At 38.1% G+C, this 21,699-nt stretch overlaps 1 long non-coding RNA gene across 1 annotated transcript; it reads right to left on the reverse strand.

Moving 5' to 3' along the window:
• Positions 1–7,386: 7,386 nt before the first annotated feature.
• Positions 7,387–16,691, reverse strand: Gm12911 (predicted gene 12911). The gene is made up of 4 exons (NR_151548.1): positions 16,458–16,691; positions 8,450–8,544; positions 8,052–8,096; positions 7,387–7,715 (listed from the first exon to the last, which is right to left on the reverse strand). It is a non-coding gene; the product is annotated as a predicted gene 12911 (long non-coding RNA).
• Between the last annotated feature and the right edge of the window lie 5,008 nt (positions 16,692–21,699).

Consider the following 21,699-nt stretch of genomic DNA (forward strand, 5'->3'; position numbering starts at 1 on the left):
AGTGGAGCAGTAGGCTGTCCCAAAAGCTGTTGCCTGGACATGAGATATGTTCTTCTAGCTGAGCTACCATGTCTGTCCTCAGGAGAAAAGGATGTGCCTAGCCTTGCAGACAATTGATAGTTCAGGGTGCAGGTGTACAGAGGTAGCCCACACAAACTTAGGGGAAGGGAAGGGAGTTGGGGAAAGTATTTTGGCAGAGGTGACTGTGAGGTGGACAAATGATCTGCATGTAATGTGAATATTTATAGATAAATAAATAAATAGTCTTGGTCAATATAAAGTGAATAAATAAAAATGATAGATAGGACAAGTCCCTTCCCGTCTGCACCAGTACCTGGTCACCTTGGGCACAGAGTCGGCAGACAGCCCCCAAGGTCCCCTAGAGGACTCTCCACATGATCTTAGGACCACCAGTGAGTGGAACACAACTTCTGTTCCAATACAATCACACGGGACCTGAGACAGCATGAGAGAAGCAGGAAACCCTGCCTGACCAGGGTCACAAGTCCCTTCTGTTCGGTGCCAGCACTTGGTCACCTGGACGCAGAGTCAGCGGACACCCCCAAGGTCCCTAGAGGACAGTTTCTGAGACAGACTCCATTTCAGGCTCCAGACATCTGGGCACATTCCCTGCCAGAGGAGAGGTGTCCACTCTGCTCAGGAAGGCTTTGCAGGAGCACCTGGGGGAACCATCTTGGTTCCTGGATCCTTCCGAGACTAGTCTGTGCAGGTGAGAGTGTGGACTACAGAAGCTAACAGCTTCTGTGACAGGCCAAAGCAAGAAAGCTTCTGGGACAGGTCCTGTTTCAGGCCTTCATCTTCTGCCAGTAGGGAGGTCCAAACGCCAGGTATCTGTGCACTTTCCCTGTAAGAGGAGAGCTTGCCTGCAGAGAATGCTCTGACCACTGAAACTCAGAGGAGAGAGATAGTCTCCCAGGTGTGCTGATAAAGGCTAACAGAATCACGAGAGGAACATTCTCTAACTAGAGACAACTATAACAACTAACTCCAGAGATTACCAGATGGTGAAAGGCAAAGGTAAGAATCTTACGAACAGAAACCAAGACCACTCACAATCATCGGAACGCAGGACTCCCCCCTCGGCCAGTCCTGGGCACCCCAACACACCTGAAAAGCTAGACCCAGATTTAAAAGCATATCTCATGTTGATGGTAGAGGACATCAAGAAGGACTTAAATTACTCACTTAAAGAAATACAGGAGAACACTTTTAAAGAGTTACAACTCCTTATAGAAAAACAGGACAACACATCCAAATAGGTGATGGAAATGAACAAAACAAAACTAAACCTAAAAAGGGAAGTAGACACAACAAAGAAAACCCAAAGTGAGGCAACGATGGAGATAGAAACCCTAGGAAAGAAATCTGGAACCATAGATGCGAGCATCAGCAACAGAATACAAGAGATGGAAGAGAGAATCTCAGGTGCAGAAGATTCTATAGAGAACATCAGCACAACAATCAAAGAAAATACAAAATACAAAAAGATCCTAACTCAAAACATCCAAGAAATCCAGGACACAATGAGAAGACCAAACCTATGGATAATAGGAGTAGATGAGAATGAAGATTTTCAATTTAAAGGGCAAGTAAATTTTTACAACAATATTATAGAAGAAAATTGAACATACCTAAAGAAAGAGATGCCGATGAACATACAAGAAGCCTACAGAACTCCAAATAGCCTGGACCAGAAAAGAAATTCCTCCGGACACATAATAATCGGAACCGAAAATGCACTAAATAAATAGAGAATATTAAAAGCAGTAAGGGAAAAAGCTCAAGTAACCTATAAAGGCAGGCCTATCAGAATTACACCAGACTTTTCACCAGAGACTATGAAAGCCAGAAGAGCCTAGACAGATGTTATACAGACACTAAGAGAAGACAAATGCCAGCACTGGCTACTATACCCAGCCAAACATTCAATTACCATAGATGGAGAAACCAAAGTATTCCAGGACAAAACCAAATTCACACATTATCTTTCCATGAATCCAGCCCTTCAAAGGATAATAACAGAAAAAAAAAAAAAAACAATAAAAGGATGGAAACCATGCATTAGAAAAAGCAAGAAAGTAATCCTTCAACAAACCAAAAAGAAGACAACCACAAGAACAGAATGCCAACTCTAACAACAAAAATAATAGGGAGAAACAATTACTTTTCCTTAATATCTCTTAATATCAATGGACTCAATTCAACAATAAAAAGACATAGACTAACAGACTGGCTACACAAACTGGACCTGACATTTTGCTCCTTACAGAAGTCCAATTCTGAATATCTATGCTCCAAATGCAAAGGCAGCCAAAGAAATTTTAGTAAAACTCAAAGCACACACTGCAACTCAAACAATAATACTAGGAAACTTCAACACACCACTCTCATCAATGGACAGATTGTGGAAACAGAAACTAAACAGGGACACAGTGAAACTAACAGAAGTGATGAAACAAATGGATTTAACAAATATCTACAGAACATTTTATGCTAAAATAAAAGGATATACCTTTTTCTCAGCACCTCATGGTACCTTCCCCAAAATTGACCATATAATTGGTCACAAAACAGGATTCAAGAGATACAAAAATATTGAAATTGTCCCATGCATCGTATCAGATGACCATGGAGTAAGGCTGATCTTCAATAACAACGTAAATAATAGAAAGCCAGCATTCATGTGGAAACTGAACAACACTCTTCTCAATGATACCTTGGTCAAGGAAGGAATACAGAAAGAAATTAAAGACTTTTTAGAGTTTAATGAAAATGAAACCACAACATACCCAAACTTATGGGACACAATGAAAATATGTCTAAGAAGAAAAATCATAGCTCTGAGTGCCTCCAAAAAGAAATTAGAGAGAGCACAAACAAGCAGCTTGACAACACACCTAAAAGCTCTAGAACAAAAGGAAACAAATTCACCCAAGAGGAGTAGAAGGCAGGAAATAATCAAACTCATGGGGGAAATCAACCAAGTGGAAACAAGAAGAACTTTTCAAAGAATCAACCAAATGAGGAGCTGGTTCTTTGAGAAAATCAACAAGATAGATAAACCCTTAGCCAGACTCACTAGAGGGCACAGGGACACCATTCTAATTAACAAAATCAGAAATGAAAAGGGAGACATAACAACAGATCCTGAAGAAATCCAAAACACCATCAGATCCTTCTACAAAAGGCTATACTCAACAAAACTGGAAAACCTGGATGAAATGGACAAATTTCTAGACAGGTACCAGGTACAAAAGTTAATTCAGGATCAGGTTAATGATCTAAACAGTCCTATATACCCTAAAGAAATAGAAGCAGCCATTAATAGTCTCTCAACCAAAACAAAAGCCCAGGACCAGATGTGTTTAGTGCAGAGTTCTATCAGACCTTTAAAGAAGATCTAATTACAGTTCTTCACAAACTATTCCACAAAATAAAAGCAGAAGGTACTCTACCCAATTCATTCTTTGAAGCCACAATTACTCTGATACCTAAACCACAAAAGATGCAGCAAAGATAAAGAACTTCAGACCAATTTCCTTGATGAATATCGATGCAAAAATCCTCAATAAAATTCTCACTAACTGAATTCAAGAATATATCCAAATATTCATCCATCCTGACCAAGTAGGTTTCATTCCAGGGATGCAGGGATTGTTTAATATAAGGAAATCCATCAACGTAATCCATTATAGAAACAAACTCAAAGACAAAAACCACATGATCATCTCATTAGATGCTGAGAAAGCATTTGACAAAATCCAACACCCATTCATGATAAAAGTCTTGGAAAGATCAGGAATTCAAGGCCCGTAACTAAACATGATAAAAGCAATCTACAACAAACCAGTAGCCAACATCAAAGTATATGGCAAGAAGCTGGAAGCATTCCCACTAAAATCAGGGACTAGACAAGGATGCCACTTTCTCCCTACCTATTCAACACTGTACTTGAAGCCCTAGCCAGAGCAATTCAACAACAAAAGGAGATCAAGGGAATACAAATTGGAAAGGACGAAGTCAAAATATCACTTTTTGCAGATGATAAAGTCAAAATATCACTTTTTGCAGATGATATGATAGTATATATAAGTGACCCAAAAATCCACCAGAGAACTCCTAAGCCTGATAAACAGCTTCAGTGAAGTAGCTGGATATAAAATTAACTCATACAAGTCAATGGCCTACACAAAGGATAAATAGGCTAGGAAAGAAATTAGGGAAACAACACCCTTCTCAATAGTCACAAATAATATAAAATACCATGGCATGACTCTAACTTAAGAAGTGAAAAATCTGTATGATAAGAACTTCAAGTCTCTGAAGAAAGAAATTAAAGAAGATCTCTGAAGATGGAACGATCTCCCATGCTCATGGATTGGCAGGATAAATATAGTAAAAATGGCTATCTTGCCAAAAGCAATCTACAGATGCAATGCAATCTCCATCAAAATTCCAACACAATTCTTCAAAGAATTAGAAAGGGCAATCAGCAAATTCATCTGGAATAACAAAAAATCTAGGATAGCAAAACTTCTTCTCAAGGATAAAAGAACCTCTGGTGGATTCACCGTGCCTGACCTAAAGCTGTACTACAGAGCAATTGTGATGAAAACTGTATCATACTGGCATAGCAAAAGACAAGTAGACCAATGGAATAGAATGGAAGACCCAGAAATGAACCCACACACCTATGGTCACTTGATAATTGACAAGGGAGCTAAAAAAAATCCAGTGGAGAAAAGACAGCATTTTCAACAAATGGTGCTGGCACAACTGGCGGTTATCATGTAGAAGAATGCGAATTGATCCATTTCTATCTCCTTGTACTAAGGTCAAATCTAAGTGGATTAAGGAACTCCACATAAAACCAGAGACACTGAAACTTATAGAGGAGAAAGTAGGGAAAAGCCTCGAAGATATGGGTACAGTGGAAAAATTCCTGAATAGAACAGCAATGGCTTGTGCTGTAAGATCAATAATCAACAAACGGGACCTCATAAAATTGCAAAGCTTCTGCAAGGCAAAAGACACAGTCAATAAGACAAAAAGGCCACCAACAGATTGGGAAAGGATCTTTACCTATCCTAGATCATATAGGGGACTAATATCCAATATATATATAAAGAACTCAAGAAGGTGGTCTCCAAAAAATCAAATAACCCCATTAAAAATTGGGATGCAGAGCTTAACAATGAATTCTCACCTGAGGAATACCGAATGGCTGAGAAGCACCTGAAAAAATGTTCAGCATCCTTAATCATCAGGGAAGTGCAAATCAAAACAACCATGAGATTCCACCTCACACCAGTCTGAATGGCTAAGATCAAATATTCAAGTGACAGCAGATGCTGGCACTCTCCATTGTTAGTGGGATTGCAAGCTTGTACAACCACTCAAGAAATCAGTCTGTCGGTTCTTCAGAAAATTGGACATAGTACTACCAGAGGATACCGCAATACCTCTCCTAGGCATATATCCAGAAGATGTTCTAACAGGTAAGTAGGACACATGCTCCACTATGTTCATAGCAGCCTTATTTATAATAGCCAAAAGCTGGAAAGAACCCAAATGTCCCTCAAGAGAGGAATGGATACAGAAAATGTGGTACATTTACACAATGGACGACTACTCAGCTATTAAAAAGAATGAATTCATGAAATTCCTAGGCAAATGGATGGACCTTGAGGGCATCATCCTGAGTGAGGTAACTCAATCACAAAAGAACTCACATGATATGTACTCACTGATAGGTGGATATTAGCCCAGATACTTAGAATATCCAAGATATAAGATACAATTTGTGAAACTCATGAAACTCATGAAGAATGAAGACCAAAGTTTGGACACTTTGCCCCTTCTTAGAATTGGGAACAAAACACCTATCGAAGGAGTTACAGAGACAAAGTTTGGAGCTGAAATGAAAGAACGGACCATGTAGAGACTACCATATCCGGGGATCCATCTCATAATCAGCTTCCAAATGCTGACACCATTGCATACACTTGGAAGATATTTCTGAAAGGATCCTGATATAGCTGTCTCATGTGAAACTATTCCAGGGCCTAGCAAACACAGAAGTGGATACTCACAGTTAGCTATTGGATGGATCACAGTGCCCCCAATGGAAGAGCTAGAGAAAGCACCCAAGGAGCTAAAGGGATCTGCAACCCTATAGATGGAACAATATGAACTAACCAGTTCCCCCCCTCCCCCCGGAGCTTGTGTCTCTAGCTGCATATGTATCAGAAGATGGCCTAGTCGGCCATTAGTGGAAAGAGAGACCCATTGGTCGTGCAAACTTTATATGCCTCAGTATAGGTGATGCCAAAGCCAAGAAGTGGGAGTGGGTGGGTAGAGGAGTGGGTTGGGAGGGTTTGGGGAACTTTTGGGATAGCACTGGAAATGTAAATGAAGAAAATACCTATTTTAAAAAAGTGATCAATTGAAAAAAATAATAGATTGATAGTTAGCCTTGATCTAGTCCTGGAACTAGACCATTCCAGACCAATTAATATCCTGGACTTCAATGAGGGGAATCAAGAAAACAGAATTCCTAAGTGTGTTGATAGTGTCTGGTAATGATTAAAATGCACCCTTGAGATTAAACAATCTCAAAACTGCAGTTCAGTTGTCCCCATTGTATCAGAAGTTAATGTATTTTGCCATTTGCCTATAAATGTGCATTTAATCCAGTTCTACATCTTCAAACCACTAATCATTAATATATCATTATATGTATATGTATGCCCTTGCTAGCTCACCCAATGCTGCAAATGGCAAGGATTGGGTTCAGCTTTCTTGCTTTCATGTCCTTTTGGCTGGCTCATCTACTTTTGCTCACTTGGCCAGCTCTACCATGCTACCCAGTCCAGGTGCAGTACCACCTGTACTGTAGCCAGTGATGGTTAGGGGAAGCTCTTCTGTGCTCAGCACATCAATATCAGCTCTCCTGCCAGCTGCAGGGTTTGAGAGCAAAGAAAGAAAAGGGTAGCTTTCTCTTGCCCAATCTATCCCACTACAAACTAGAGATGGAACCAGTACCCCTACCATCAAACTCAGCTCTATTGCACTGTCCACATGAGCGGTGGAAGCATAGCTAAAGTGCGGTGACCATAATTATACAGGGTCAGCTTGACACAGTACTTTGGGCATCAGTGAAGAAAAGACATCTGCATGGCCCTTGCTAGCAAGACCAACCTGGGACATCAACACAGATCACAAATGCCATAATAATACTGACCCAGACATGGCCTATGGCACCAGCATGGTCCCAAATGTCCCCAAGGCCTGATATGTCAGAACTGGTCACTCAGAGCACTATACAAATGGCAGCATAGCCCTCAGATAGCCACATGGTCTCCAGGGGCATCCTAGAGCATGGTGATTTACTTGGCCTTTGGTGGTAACCTGGGCCATGGGCATCAACCCAGATCCCCAGTGCATCATGATCATGGATCCAGAGATTGTCCTTGGTGATAGGTCAGGCACAGACCTCACCATGTCCTCCTCATATCTTCCTGTTCCTCATTGCCATCAAGTTTCCAGTTCTACCTTTCTCCACAGTGTACAAACTCCTTGGCCTTGCTTTCTCTTCCATCTTTCCACTGTGTATTCCATTTTTCCAAACTCTTCATCACACATTTGTCCATTATGGTGCCAATTGCAGCTGATGCGTGGGTGTCTTTCTTCTGCTGGTAGAGACGGGGATGCTTTTAATTTTTCTACTAGGTAATTTCTCGACAAATTTTATATCACAGCCAATTATTTTATCTGCTATTTTTACACTTCCAATTTTCTGTGTACGTAATGCTCCTTCATCACTCACTATGAAAATTTCTTTACTTCTTCAAACTTTAGCTTAAGCATTATAATGGTCTATGTTTCTGTGTTTCTTCTATGCTTATTATTTTGTTATGGATGTCCATGGCAATTATCTGCATTATCAGCTACAGAATCATTGGCATCACTGAGAATTACTATAGGTTTTACATGGATAGAAACTCCCTGAAGGCAGGAAGTTCACTTACTTGTTTCTGTATTCTGAGATGTGTTTCACTGCCAGACAGACAGACCTAGAAAAATAATATATGCATATATAAATAGAGTAATTCACAATATGCACAAATATACATGGAATTGCAGTGGTTGATTCTTTTTTAACTTGAAGAAAGGCAAGAAAAGCAACTAAAAGCTTCATGTTGCCTATGTCTTTGTTTCTAAGCTTCTTTGAAAGTGTGAAGTTGAAACCCAAAGAACTTCCTTAAAAGGGGTGTTCTCACTCAGGTTTAGAAAATGTCAGAACACATCAAGATAAATTACTTTGATCCTGTCACCCTGGTCTATACTCCATCCATTTGGAGGTTTCCATTTTGTTCCATAGGGTGGCATTATGAGTGACCTGGTGTTATCTCCTTTGAGAACTCACTGCCTGTGCTAAGGCCATCCTCTGAGGGTACTGCATTTTGCTGTTTTCTTCAGAGTTTCATCTGACAGCAAATATTCTTGGTATTTTAAAACGACCTGCAAAAAAAGATAAAGTGCTATGAGAAGAAATAATGCATAGAGCTGCTGCTGCTGGTGTGTGTGTGTGTGTGTGTGTGTGTGTGTGTGTATGTGTGTGTGTGTGTGTGTGTGCACATGTGTGAATGCATGTGTGTTTCTGTCACGAATATCTGAACCATGAAATATATATTAGCTTTTCCTAATCTAATTTATGGTGTAGAAAAAGTTACTTTGTCCCAGCTTTGTAATGAGAAGACACAAACAAAGCCTTCTTTCAAATTATGAATAAGTCACACGCATCTCATACATGAGCATAAGTGAATGGAGTCTAAAACGTTTACCTTATAAGATTAGGAAACATGTTGGTCTTCCTTCTTCTTGATTTTCTTGTGTTTTGCAAATTGTATCTTGGGTATTCTAAGTTTGTAGCAGAAGATGGCTTAGTCAGCCATCACTGGGAAGAGAGGCCCCTTGGTCTTGCAAACTTTATATTCCCCAGTACAGGGAAATGCCAGGGTCAAGAAGTGGGAGTGGGTGGGTAGGGGTGCAGGGAAGGGGGGAGGGTATAGGGGACTTTCGGGACAGCATTTGAAATGTAAATGAAGAAAACTTCTAATAAAAAATTTTAAAATAATAAAAAGATTAGGAAACAAAGAGAGTTCTCTGAGATGAGATGCAAAGAATTGACAAGCCCTATAGCTCCAGTTGCACTTTTACCTTTAGGGATTCTTGTCCTCACAGCTAAAACACACACTCACACACACACACACACACACACACACACACACACACACACACACACACACACACACCACACACACACACACACACACACACACACAGACACACACACACACCACATGCACACACACACACACATGCACACACATATCCCTATGCACATACACATTTATGGGCATACAAATAAGTGCATATATATTCACATACACAAATTCATGCATACAAGCATACACACACATACATTCTCTTACATGCATGCATATATGCACACAAACATATGAACACACAAATGCATGCACAAGAACATGTGGCCACAACAAACATAACAGACATATTAGCTAAAGCACTGAAGAAAATGAAAAGAGCATAATACTGTCCTTTGTTTCCTTCTCCCTAGGAAAATTTTACACGTGGGGAATTGAGTAACAAATATCCATAGTTTGAATATTTAAGGTAGAAAATTGATATTGAGTGCATTTGTCTGTAAGTTAATGAACCAGTAACATCTTCGCAAGGACATAAAAAGGAAGGTTTCTAGTGCTTTGTGGGATAATATATTCTATGAAGTCTGAAGTGGATTGAAACATTTTTGAAAGCACTGAGTTCGCCAAGGGTCTCAGGAAGTACTTGTTTTGTTTTGTTTTTAATTTTTTATTTGGTATTTTCTTCGTTTAAATTTTAAATGCTATCCACGAAGTCCCCTATACCTTCCCCCTGTCCTGCTCCTCAACCTACCCACTCCTGCTTTCTAGCCCTGGCATTCCCCTCTACTGGGGCATATGATCTTCACAAGACCAAGGACCTCTCCTCCCATTGATGGCCGACTAGGCCATCCTCTGATACATATGCAACTAGAGGTACCATTCCAGCAATTCCTCTACTGGGCATATACCCAGGAGATGTTCCAATAATAAGGACACATGCTCCACTATGCTCATAGCAGCCTTATTTATAATAGCCAGAATCTGGAAAGAACCCAAATGTCCCTCAACAGAGGAATGGATACAGAAAATGTGGTACATTTACACAATGGAGTACTTTTCAACAATTAAAAACAAGGAAGTACTCTTGAATGGTTTACTACAACACAATTATTCATATGACAAACCAGCAAACATTTATTAAGCAACAAGTGATTTATAAATTGTCAAATCCTTAATATGTGTTAAATGCTTTCATATGCTTGGTCCATTGAGTCATTTCATATTTCACTTAGTTTACAATTATGGTTAGGCTACAGCTATGCAGCATTTTAGACAGGACAAACATGGATGTCTAAGTTGTAGAATTGTTCCTCAGGGTCCAGTAAAGGGTAAATGGTTTGGCAATTAGGTTATCTGATTTCCACATGAACTATATATATTCACAAATTTCCTGAAGCCAGAAATATGACTAAGCAGTTACAGTCATTTAATATATTCTATTTTAAAATATTTTCCTTTGAAACAATAAATGCTTGTTTGTTATGAATATTCAGAATACTGCAGGACCCAGATAAGTAAATAGTTATCATCTGGCATCTCCCATCCAGAGACGATCAGGAAATTGAACATTTCCCTATGGATGCCTATGCTGAAAGCCATACAAGATTTTATGCAAATGGAATAATTGTGAACATACTATTTTAAAAAGTGACTTGCTTTTTACTCAGCAATATGGTATGAGTATCTTTATATGTTAATAAATATATACTTACATCATCATTTTAAACAGCAGCATAATTCAAAAGCAAAATATTTTACAGAGGCAATCAGTGTTTTCCAATATCCAGTCCAATGTAGAAATAGTATTGATAACAACATTGGCATTTCATTAGGCGGGTTTGTCTTAATATTGTTTAGCCACAATTATAGTTATAATTGAGAAATATTTTGTCTAATATTTCATGCTCTACATCTTTCACCTATTAAAATATATGGCTATATTATCAAACCCACCGATTATCTTGGGATTTTTCTAAATAAAGCTTTTCCAAAGCTAAATTCCTACCTAATTTCTCTCCTCAGATATGCTGAAATAGACACATGAACTGAATGCAATCCATATTTGTATTAAACCAGCATAGAAGTCAGTGATGCTTATCCCCAGTCCATTGATAGCAGCAAGTTCTTTCTTTTTATCAACTAGTACAGAGTTTTTAGATAAAAACTAAAGAATTTGATATTATATAGGAAGCAATTAGTTTTATGACAATACTTGTTTCAAAAGCTTTGATGAAATGTGTCTTTTGCTTAAGTTATAGACAAACCAAGGCAGTGAAAAAGAACCAAAAGATAACTGTACATATTTACTGATAGTCGGTACTTAGATGCTAAGAGAAAACTTAAAGATATGATGGAAATTGGCCAGAAGATCTTTAGTACTAATGCTCACCAAATTTTAATGATGTCATGTTATTAGGTATAGACCTATGTGCTTCTATTATCTTGGCCAATTTTATATGGTATAGTATAGAATGGGGAACTGTTCACTGGAATATAGATTTTAAAAATAACATTGTAAGTAATTCCTATGTAATAGTGAAAACATTTATTGAACACTTGATCAGAAAGTTTACATTAAGTAAGAGCAAACTTGTTTGTCTATGCTTCAAAGCTAGGAAAGTTGTTAGTCCTCAGAATTAAAATGAAAAACAATGTTGAAGATTTTTCTTTTTCTTTTTTTTTTTCCCTGAAGACAGCTGAGGTTCTGACTGGAGTAATTAAAATACTAATTGGAAATTCAACATTCATCAGAGAAAATTGCAGTGAGTCAAGTTCTTTTCTTTATGTCTTTTCTGTGTGTAAAGTGTTTTCTTTGGTAGCGGCAGATGTTGCGGTTGTGAATTCATTGTGTGATCGAGATAGAGAGAAATCTACTCAAACTGGATTTTTACACCCCATCTATATTTTGTTGATTGTCTACTTAAATTAACTTCCTCTAATGAGGCGCACATTCAATGACTATATCTGTAATTTACTGGCTGTGAAATTAGTTAGTCTGGATAATTCATCCCATGGGTGACAAGGGTGAGATCACAGTGAACCTGCAGGTGAGAAAGAAGAATTCTAATATATCCACTAAATTGATGTGGTGGCTACATGGAGATCACATACAACCTAACCTCTAGGTGACCCCATTTAGTATCTTATCCACCTTCATGGTCAAGTAAGCCCATTGTAATCTGTCTGAATCAGGTGTGCTATTGATTATGTGAAACTACCAGATACCAATCTTGATGCAAAATAACTATGACAAAAGGACATTATTGGTAAAAATCTATAACTAAAGATAAAACAAAAATTATCTAACTTAGGCAAAGGAGGTGATGAGCAGTGAGGATATAAGATATGCCTGTAATTAAAATACTACTTTATTGTACCCATTTAATAAGTAACTTATTCAAGAAGGTTATCCTCATAACTTCTTTCCTCATAACTCTTAAAAATGTTTTGAATTGGATTATTATTTATTTTTTGACAAAAGTAAAAGTATTCACAAATATTTTCCCAGACAGCTTGGTCTATTCCTTTTATTAAACAGCAATAATACTATGTATTACATTTACGTTAGACTAGATTTCAATACAAGAATTACATTGGAAAAACTAAAAGTATTATCTTTGTATGCATGTGTGTGTAATTTTGTGTGTGCCAGTTTAATTCTTCAATGTTTGTATGTACATGTATTCAGGGATGCAAAGAGGATGGAGGTCAATGCCCATGGCTTTCTCAGTTGTTCAGTGCCTTAAATTTTGAGATAAAATACTATTCAAAGCAGGTGGAAAGATGGCCAGCACTTATGAGCCATCTCTATACCCCTTGAATACTCCATTTTTAACTGAAAGGGCCCATTTTTTTTCTAAATTTAATGTAATATTGAAGTCTTTAACTTAAGTGTAATGTTACTAATCTACCACACTGTACTTCACACTTTATTTCTTCCTCTTTTACTGATGAAAACATGCACCAAGGAAACCCATTGCTGTATGCACGTTGGTGTTGAACCTGTTGCTACCATTGCCTTTCACCCTGCCTTTTCCTTCTTTTCCTGTTTCTTCTTTAAGAACTTGACGTGCTATGAACAACAATGTGTTTTCCCATTTAGTACATGATAGTACGTTACTGGAATGATAAGAAGTGTGGAAAGTATAATGTTTTCCTTTTAAATGTCATAGATTTCTCTAAAGTCGGGCAGCTTAACAAGCATACCGAACGGATCAGTTTAGTGTTTGGGAAACTGTTTACATATTATTGTTGGATAGTTCACTTCATCAATTTTAAAATATGGCTAATAGTCCAGGTACAAGATCTCCATTTAGAATGATTAAATAGAAGGGATGCAAAAGAACTATTTTTTGAGCTTATTCTCAGGGCAGCATAAGGATGATTTTTTTTTCATTTTGTTTTTTACAAAGGTATCCATGGTACCAGGGCCTTTTAAATTAATTAATTTTTTTTGCCTCCTTGTCATTTTTTCCCTGAACTGCACAAATAGTTCCCATTTCCACTCTAAATTCAGAGCATGAGGCTGCCGTGCACCTTTGCAAGGAGAATGTTAAAGAATTCAGCGGAGCAGTGAGGCAGAGCGAGACTCTGGAGCCAGTCGGAATCTTCTGATCACAGGGGACCCACAGGAAGATGTTGGGTAAGGGAAGAAGTGAGTCTTTTTAAAAGGAGATACTTATTAAAAATTCTATCAGGGAGATACCCAAGGAGCTTCCCTCTGGGGGAAAATGGAGAACTCACTTATGGAAGTCAATTCAACTTCATTTCTGATCCCAGTGGAAGCAGATGGAAGGAGAGCTGGCTAAGATTTATAATGAAAAATCAGGTGGGCAATGGCTGAAATCATGAAGAACCGGCTCTCATATTGCCTTTTGTACTGAAATATCAGAACGACCTTGGACAAGTTAGTCTGTCCTCAATCTCATTTTCCCTCTTGCACATTAAATGATCAGACCATTTCAAATGCCAACTGTCACTTTTAACATTTCCTGACTCTAGATTCCATCAACAGCAGTACCTGGGAAGGGAACTCAGCAGTGGTAGAATTGGAGCATGATGTTTCACAGCAAACTTCTGGAAAGAATTCCAGATGTATTTGGGACAAGCCATGCTTCCAATTACCTGAGTGCAGAGATGCGTGGTGCTGCCTATAGTCACTGACTGACATTAATCATGTCAGCTCCCTTTTCTACAAGAATGACTGCTTTAATGGGAAATTCCAGCCACTGTCAACATGCCAGGGGGTGTGAAGACGAAAGAGTAGATGAATAGGAGGGTGTTATTAGAAGGGAAATGATGGATGAGGAAGTCAAGACCTTGTCTGCAGAGAGGGGGCAGGGGTTCGAAAGGAAGTTGGAGCATGGGTTGAAGTCACCTGAGCCATTGTCACTGGAGAATATTTAAAAATACATAGCAGCAAATTCAGCTACTCCTGTCCTAGATCCCCTTCACGTAGGGTATTACTTGCAGTAGCTGCTGCCTGTGTAGTGTCAGGTTAAGAGTGCAGGCCATGCCTTCTTTAGAATGTTGTCTTTAACATTTTCAACAAGTGCTATTCAATTGTCTATTCCAAATACTAGAAAGAATAGTATTTTGTGATCTAATGTGATTTAAGAAGAAATGCTTATAAAGCTATTAATAAAGAACATAGCATACGTTAAACTCATGTAAAGTGAGCTTAGAATGGTGTTTTATAATCTATAGATTTTTTTTCTCCATTTTCACTTACATCAATTAAGCCTCTCAAAAGGTTGAAAGGTAGACTAGGAATCATTTTCATATTGTAGTTGTGGAAGCCTTTGTTTGATGATATTTTAATAAGATAAATTTCAGCACTGTGACAAAAAGAGGGGAGTTCCTAATGAATGGGTAATCCAATGAGTTGCATGAATGCTGAGGTCCTTTGATGAGTCACTCTGTTTTCTATTCTGTATTAGACTGCTGTGCTTCTAGACAACACAGAGAGTTGGTTTTACTTCTTTAAAAATCTCGAACTTTAGACTAAAAGTATAACTTAATTTATGTTCTATCAAAGAGAGAAGCAGGATTTTGTCAGAATCTGATACAGTATATACATATCTAATTCTGTCTTCAATGAGTATTTTCCTAGTCACAGAATTAGTGTACTGCATTTGGGACAATGTAAGCAAGTTCTTAGGCTATGCCAAAAGCTGATTCCCATACAGTTTAAGTAATGCACACAAATCGTATAGTCAGCAACATTAGCAGTGTCTATTTAAGAAATATTTGCTTGAAGTTGTTTAGGAACTGAGAATTTGTTAATGTGGTGTTTCTATAGACCATCCTATATGAATGGCATAATGGCTTATATATGGATCATGGAAACATGCCCAGTCCTGAGATTACATTTTTAAAAAAATTATCATTTTCGTGTTCTCAAAAAGTATATTATAATACCAGGTTTTTGTGTCTATGTAATTGAAAAATATCAATCTCAGATTCATTGTACAAATTGATAATAAAGTGGGCACCAATCAAAACCTGGGAGTTCTAAAACAGTAAAATCTATGCATATAGATTTGAACTTGGGATTTCTAGTTTCCTACACAGACTATTATGAACAACATTAATCCCACAACTAAGTCTCGACAACATGGTAGAAGAGGTAAGATTGTAAGAGGAAAAGGAATGTGGAGTTTGTGTGAGATAGCGTCTTCTAGTGATGCAGAACGGAAATCCCTAAACTCTCACCACCATGACAGCCCAAATGTGAGCTAAGCATGACAACCTCAAGACACTTGCTTATGGAGAAGTAGAAACATAAAAGACCCCAACCCTCAAGAAAGTACAGGCAACTAAGGAATGCTGTGAGCGGGAGAGAGAGAGAGAGAGAGAGAGAGAGAGAGAGAGAGAGAGAGAGAGAGAGAGAGAGAGACTTCTCCAGATAAGATCACACTAGTTAAATATCCAGCACAAAATGGTAAGTACTGAAAGCATAATGCAAGTAACATTATACAGACTAAGGAGATTAATTTAATAATATACATGTATGTGCATATCTAAATTTAATAAAATGGAAGTCACAAATTATAAAGAGCACCAAGTTTATATATGGCATTTTAAATTGAGAAAAAAAGGGAAGTAAGAAATGATCTAGTTGTAGTCTCAATAATAAAAGGAGAAAATATCAACCAAAATAATTATGTAAAATTAGTTTTAAAAATGTTTTCTGGACCAGGTTACCTTAGGCACGGAATCAGCAGACACCCCATGGTCCCTAGAGGACTTTCCATGCGATCTTAGGATCACTGGTGAGTGGAGCACAACTGTTCCAATCCCATCGCGCGGGACCTGAGATAACATTAAGAAAGCAGAAAACCAGCCTGACCAAGGTCACAAGTTCCATCCAGTAAGCACCAGCACCTTAGGCGCTTAGTTGGTGGACACCCCCATGGTCCCTAGAGGACTCTCCACACCATCTTAGGATCACTGGTGAGCAGAACCCAACATCAGTTCCAATCCAATTGTGATGGAATGTGACAGCAGGAAAAAGGACACCATAGCCCTTCCTGACCAGAGGCTCACGTTTCTTTTGATCAGTTCTGGTTTACCTTTGTTTTGAACAGACCAGACAGCTCCACGTTCCTCAAAAGAGACACAATTTTCAGGCACTGTAACATGCCCAGGATCTTAGGACAACAGGATTCCAGGATAAAAGGAGCTGGCTCACACCAGTATTTCAGGGTCTCAGAGGAGCTTGACTGCCAAGAACTCTGACACACCCAGAATCTCAGGTTCACAGGAGCCCACAATCAAAGAGTCACAGAGAAAGCTGAACTCTGAGGAATCCTGAATCAACTGGGATTATAGGAAAGACAGGAGCCAATCAGGTATATTGAGGGTAGCAAGCAGTTGAGATACACTTGCAGAAGGCAAGCATAAGAACAGAAGCAACAGAAACCAAGGTTTCTTGGCATCATCAGAACCAAACTCTCCCACCATAGCAAGTCCTGGATACAGGATTATACCAGAAAAGCAAGATATGGATCTAAAGTCACTTCTCATGATGATGATGGAGGACTTTAAGAAGGAAATACAGGAAAACACAGGTAAACATCTAGAACACTTTAAAGAAGAAACACAAAAATCACATAGAGAGTTACAGGAAAACACTACAAAACAGGTGATGGAATTGAACAAAACCATCCAAGATCTAAAAATGAAAATAGAAATAATAAAGAAAATCCAAGTGAGACAACTCTGGAGATAGAAACCCTAGGAAAGAAGTCAGAAACCATAGATGAGAACATCAGCAACAGAATACAGAAGATGGGAGAGAGAATCTCAGGTGCAGAAGATTCCATAGGGAACATTGACACAACAATCAAAAAAATGCAAATTGCAAAAAGATCCTAACTTAAAACATTCAAGAAATCCAAGACACAATGAGAAGACCAAACCTACAGATAATAGGAATAGATGAGAATGAAGATTTCCAACTTAAAGGGCCAGCAAATAACTACAACAAAATTATAGAAGAAAATTTACCATAACTAAAGAAAGAGATGCCCATGAACATACAAGAAGCCTACAGAACTCCAAATAGACTGGACCAGAAAAGAAATTCCTCCCAACACATAACAATCAAAACAACAAATGTACTAAATTAATACAGAATATTAAAAGCAGTAAGGGTAAAGGGTCAAGTAATGTAATATATAAAGGCAGGCCTATTAGAATTACTCCAGATTTCTCATCAGAGACTATGAAAGCCAGAACATCCTGCACAGATGTTATACAGACATGAAGAGAACCCAAATGCCAGCATAGGCTACTAAACCCAGCAAAACTCTCTATTACCATAAATGGAGAAACCAACGTATTCCATGGAAAAAACAAATTCACACAATATACTTCCATGAATCCATCCCTTCAAAGGATAATAACAGAAAAACACCAATACAAGGACAGAAACTACGCCCTAGAAAAAGCAAGAAATTTACCGTTCAACAACCTAAAAGAGGACAGCCAAATGAACAGAATCCCAACTCTAACAATAAAAATAACAGGAAGCAACAATTACTTTTCCTTAATATCTCTTAATATCAATGGATTCAATTCCCCAATAAAAAGACATAGACTAACAGAATGGCTACACGAACAGGACCAAACATTCAGCTGAATACAGGAAACCTATCTCAGGGAAAAAGACAGACACTAACTCAGAGTGAAAGTCTGGAAAATAATTTTCTAAGCAAATGGTCTGAAGAAACAAGCTGGACTAGTCATTCTAATATCCAGTAAAATTGACTTCCAACCCAAAGTTATCAAAAAAGACAAGGAGGGGCACTTCATACTTATCAAAGGTAAAATCTTCCAAAATGAACTCTCAATTCTCAATATCTATGCTCCAAATGCAAGGGCAGTCACTTTCATTAAAGAAACTTTAGTAAAGCACAAAGCACACATTGCATCTCACAAAATAATAGTGGGAGACTTCAACACCCCAGACATAAAAAAAAAAAAAAACTAACAGAAGTTATGAAAAAAATGGACTTACCAGGTATCTACAATACATTTTATCCTAAAACAAAAGGATATACCTCCTTCTCAGAACCTCAAGGTATCTTCCCCAAAATTGACCATATAGTTGGTCACAAAACAGAACTCAACAGAAAAAAATATTGAAATTGTCCCATGTATCCTATCAGATCTCCATGGACTAAGGCTGATCTTCAATAACAACATAAAAAAAAAAGCCAAATTACACATGGAAACTGAACAACACTCTCCTCAATGATACCTTGGTCAAGGAAGAAATGAAGAAAGAAATTAAAGACGTTTTAGAGTTTAATGAAAATGAAGCCACAACACACACAAACTTATGGGACACAATGAAAGCATTCCTAAGAGGAAAACTCATAACTCTGAGTGCCTCCAAAAAGAAACTAGAAAATGCATACTAAGCAGCTTGACAGCACACCTAAAAGCTCTAGATCTAAAGGAAGCAAATTCACACAAGAGGAGTAGATGGCAGGAAATAATCAAACACAGGAGCGAAAGTAACCAAGAGAAAACAAAAAGAACTGTTCAAAGAATCAACCAAACCATGAGCTGGTTCTTTGAGAAAATCAACAAGATAGATAAACTCTTAGCCAGACTAACTAGAGGGCATAGGGACAGTATCCTAATTAACAAAATCAAAAATTGAAAAGGAAACATAACAACAGAACCTGAAGGAAATCCAAAACATCACTAGACCGGTCTAAAAAAGGCTAAACTCAACAAAACTGGAAAACCTGGATGAAATGGACAAATTTCTAGACAGATACTAGGTACCAAAGTTAAATCATGATCGGATTAATGGCCTAAAGCCTCCTATATACCCCAAAGAAATAGAAGCAGTCATTAATAGTTTCCCATCCAAAAAAAAGCCCAGGACCAGTTGGGTTTAATGCAGAGTTCTATCAGACCTAATTCCAGTTCTCCTCAAATTATTCCACAAAATAGAAACAGAAGGTACTCTACCAAATTTATTTTATGAAGCCACAATTACTCTGATACCAAAACCACATAAAGCCCCCCAAAATATAAAGAAGGTCAGACCAATTTCCCTTATGAATATCAATGCAAAAATACTCAATAAAATTCTTGCTATCCAAATCCAAGAACACTTCAAAACAATCATCCATCATGACCCAGTAGTCTTCATTCCAGGGATGCAGGGATGGATTAATATAGAGAAATCCATCAATGGATTACAATATATAAACAAACTCAAAGACAAAACCACATGATAATCTTGTTAGATGCTGAGAAAGAATTTGACAAAATCCAAAATCCCTTCATGATAAAAGTCTTGGAAAGATCAGAAATTCAAGCCCATACATAAACATAATAAAAGCAATCTATAGCAAACAAGTAGCCAACATCAAAGTAAATGGAGAGAAGCTGGAAGCAATCCCACTGAAATCAGGGACTAGACAAGGCTGCCCACTTTCTCCCTATCTATTCAACATTGTACTTGAAGTTCTAGCCAGAGCAATTCGACAACAAAAGGAGATCAAGGGGATACAAATTGGGAAGGAAGAAGTCAAAATATCACTATATGCAGTTGATATGATAGTATATATAAGTGACCCTAAAAATTCCACCAGAGAACTTCTAAACATGATAAAAAGCTTCAGTAAAGTAGCTGGATATAAAATTAACTCAAACAAACCAATGGCCTTTCTCTACACAAAGTTTAAACAGGTTGAAAAAGAAATTAAGGAAAGAACACCCTTCACAAAAGTCACGAATAATATAAAATACCTTGGTGTGACTCTAAGAAAGAAAAAGATCTGTATGATAAGAACTTCACATCTCTGAAAGAAGAAATTAAAGAACATCTCAGAAGATGCAAAGATCTTCCATGCTCATGGATTGGCAGGATCAATATAGTAAAAATGGCTATCTTGCTAAAAGCAATCTACAGATTCAATGCAATCCCCATCAAAATTCCAACTCAATTTTTCAATGAATTAGAAAGGGTAAGTGGATATTAGCCCAGAAACTTAGGATACCCAAGATATAAGATATAATTTGCTAAACACATTAAACTCAAGAGAACGAAGACCAAAGTGTGGACACTTTGCCCCTTCTTAGAATAGGAAACAAAACACCCATGGAAGGAGTTACAGAGACAAAATTTGGAAGTGTGATGAAAGGATGGACCATCTAGTGATTGCCATATCCAGAGATCCATCCCATCATCAGCTTCCAAAGGCTGACACCATTGCATACACTAGCAAGATTTTGCTGAAAGGACCCAAATATAGGTGTCTCTTGTGAGACTATGCCAGGGCCTAGCAAACACAGAAGTAGATGCTCACAGTCAGCTATTGAATGGACCACAAGGCCCCCAATGGAGGAACTAGAGAAAGCACCCAAGGAGCTAAAAGGATCTGCAACCCTATAGGTGGAACAACATTTTGAACTAACCAGTAACCCGGAGCTATTGACTCTAACTGCATATGTATCAAAAGATGGCCTAGTCGGCCATCACTGCAAAGAGAGGCCCATTGGACTTGCAAACTTTATATGCCCCAGTACAGGGGAACACCAGGGCCAAAAAGGGGGAGTGGGTGGGTAGAGGAGGGGGTGGTGGGTATGGGGGACTTTTGGTTTAGCATTGGAAATGTAAATGAGCTAAATACCTAATAAAAAATGGAAAAAAAGGGAAATTTGCAAATTCATCTGGAATAACAAAAAACCTAGGATAACAAAAACTCTTCTCAATGATAAAAGAATCTCTGGTGGAATCACCATGCCTGACCTAAAGCTGTACTACAGAGTAATTGTGATAAAATTGCATGGTACTGGTATAGCGACAAGTAGACCAGTGGAATAGAATTGAAGACCCAGAAATGAACCCACACACCTATGGTCACTTGATCTTTGACAAGGGTGCTAAAACCATCCAGTGGAAAAAAGACAGTATTTT

Source organism: Mus musculus, chromosome 4, assembly GCF_000001635.26.
Source record: "Mus musculus strain C57BL/6J chromosome 4, GRCm38.p6 C57BL/6J".
Taxonomy (NCBI): domain Eukaryota; kingdom Metazoa; phylum Chordata; class Mammalia; order Rodentia; family Muridae; genus Mus; species Mus musculus.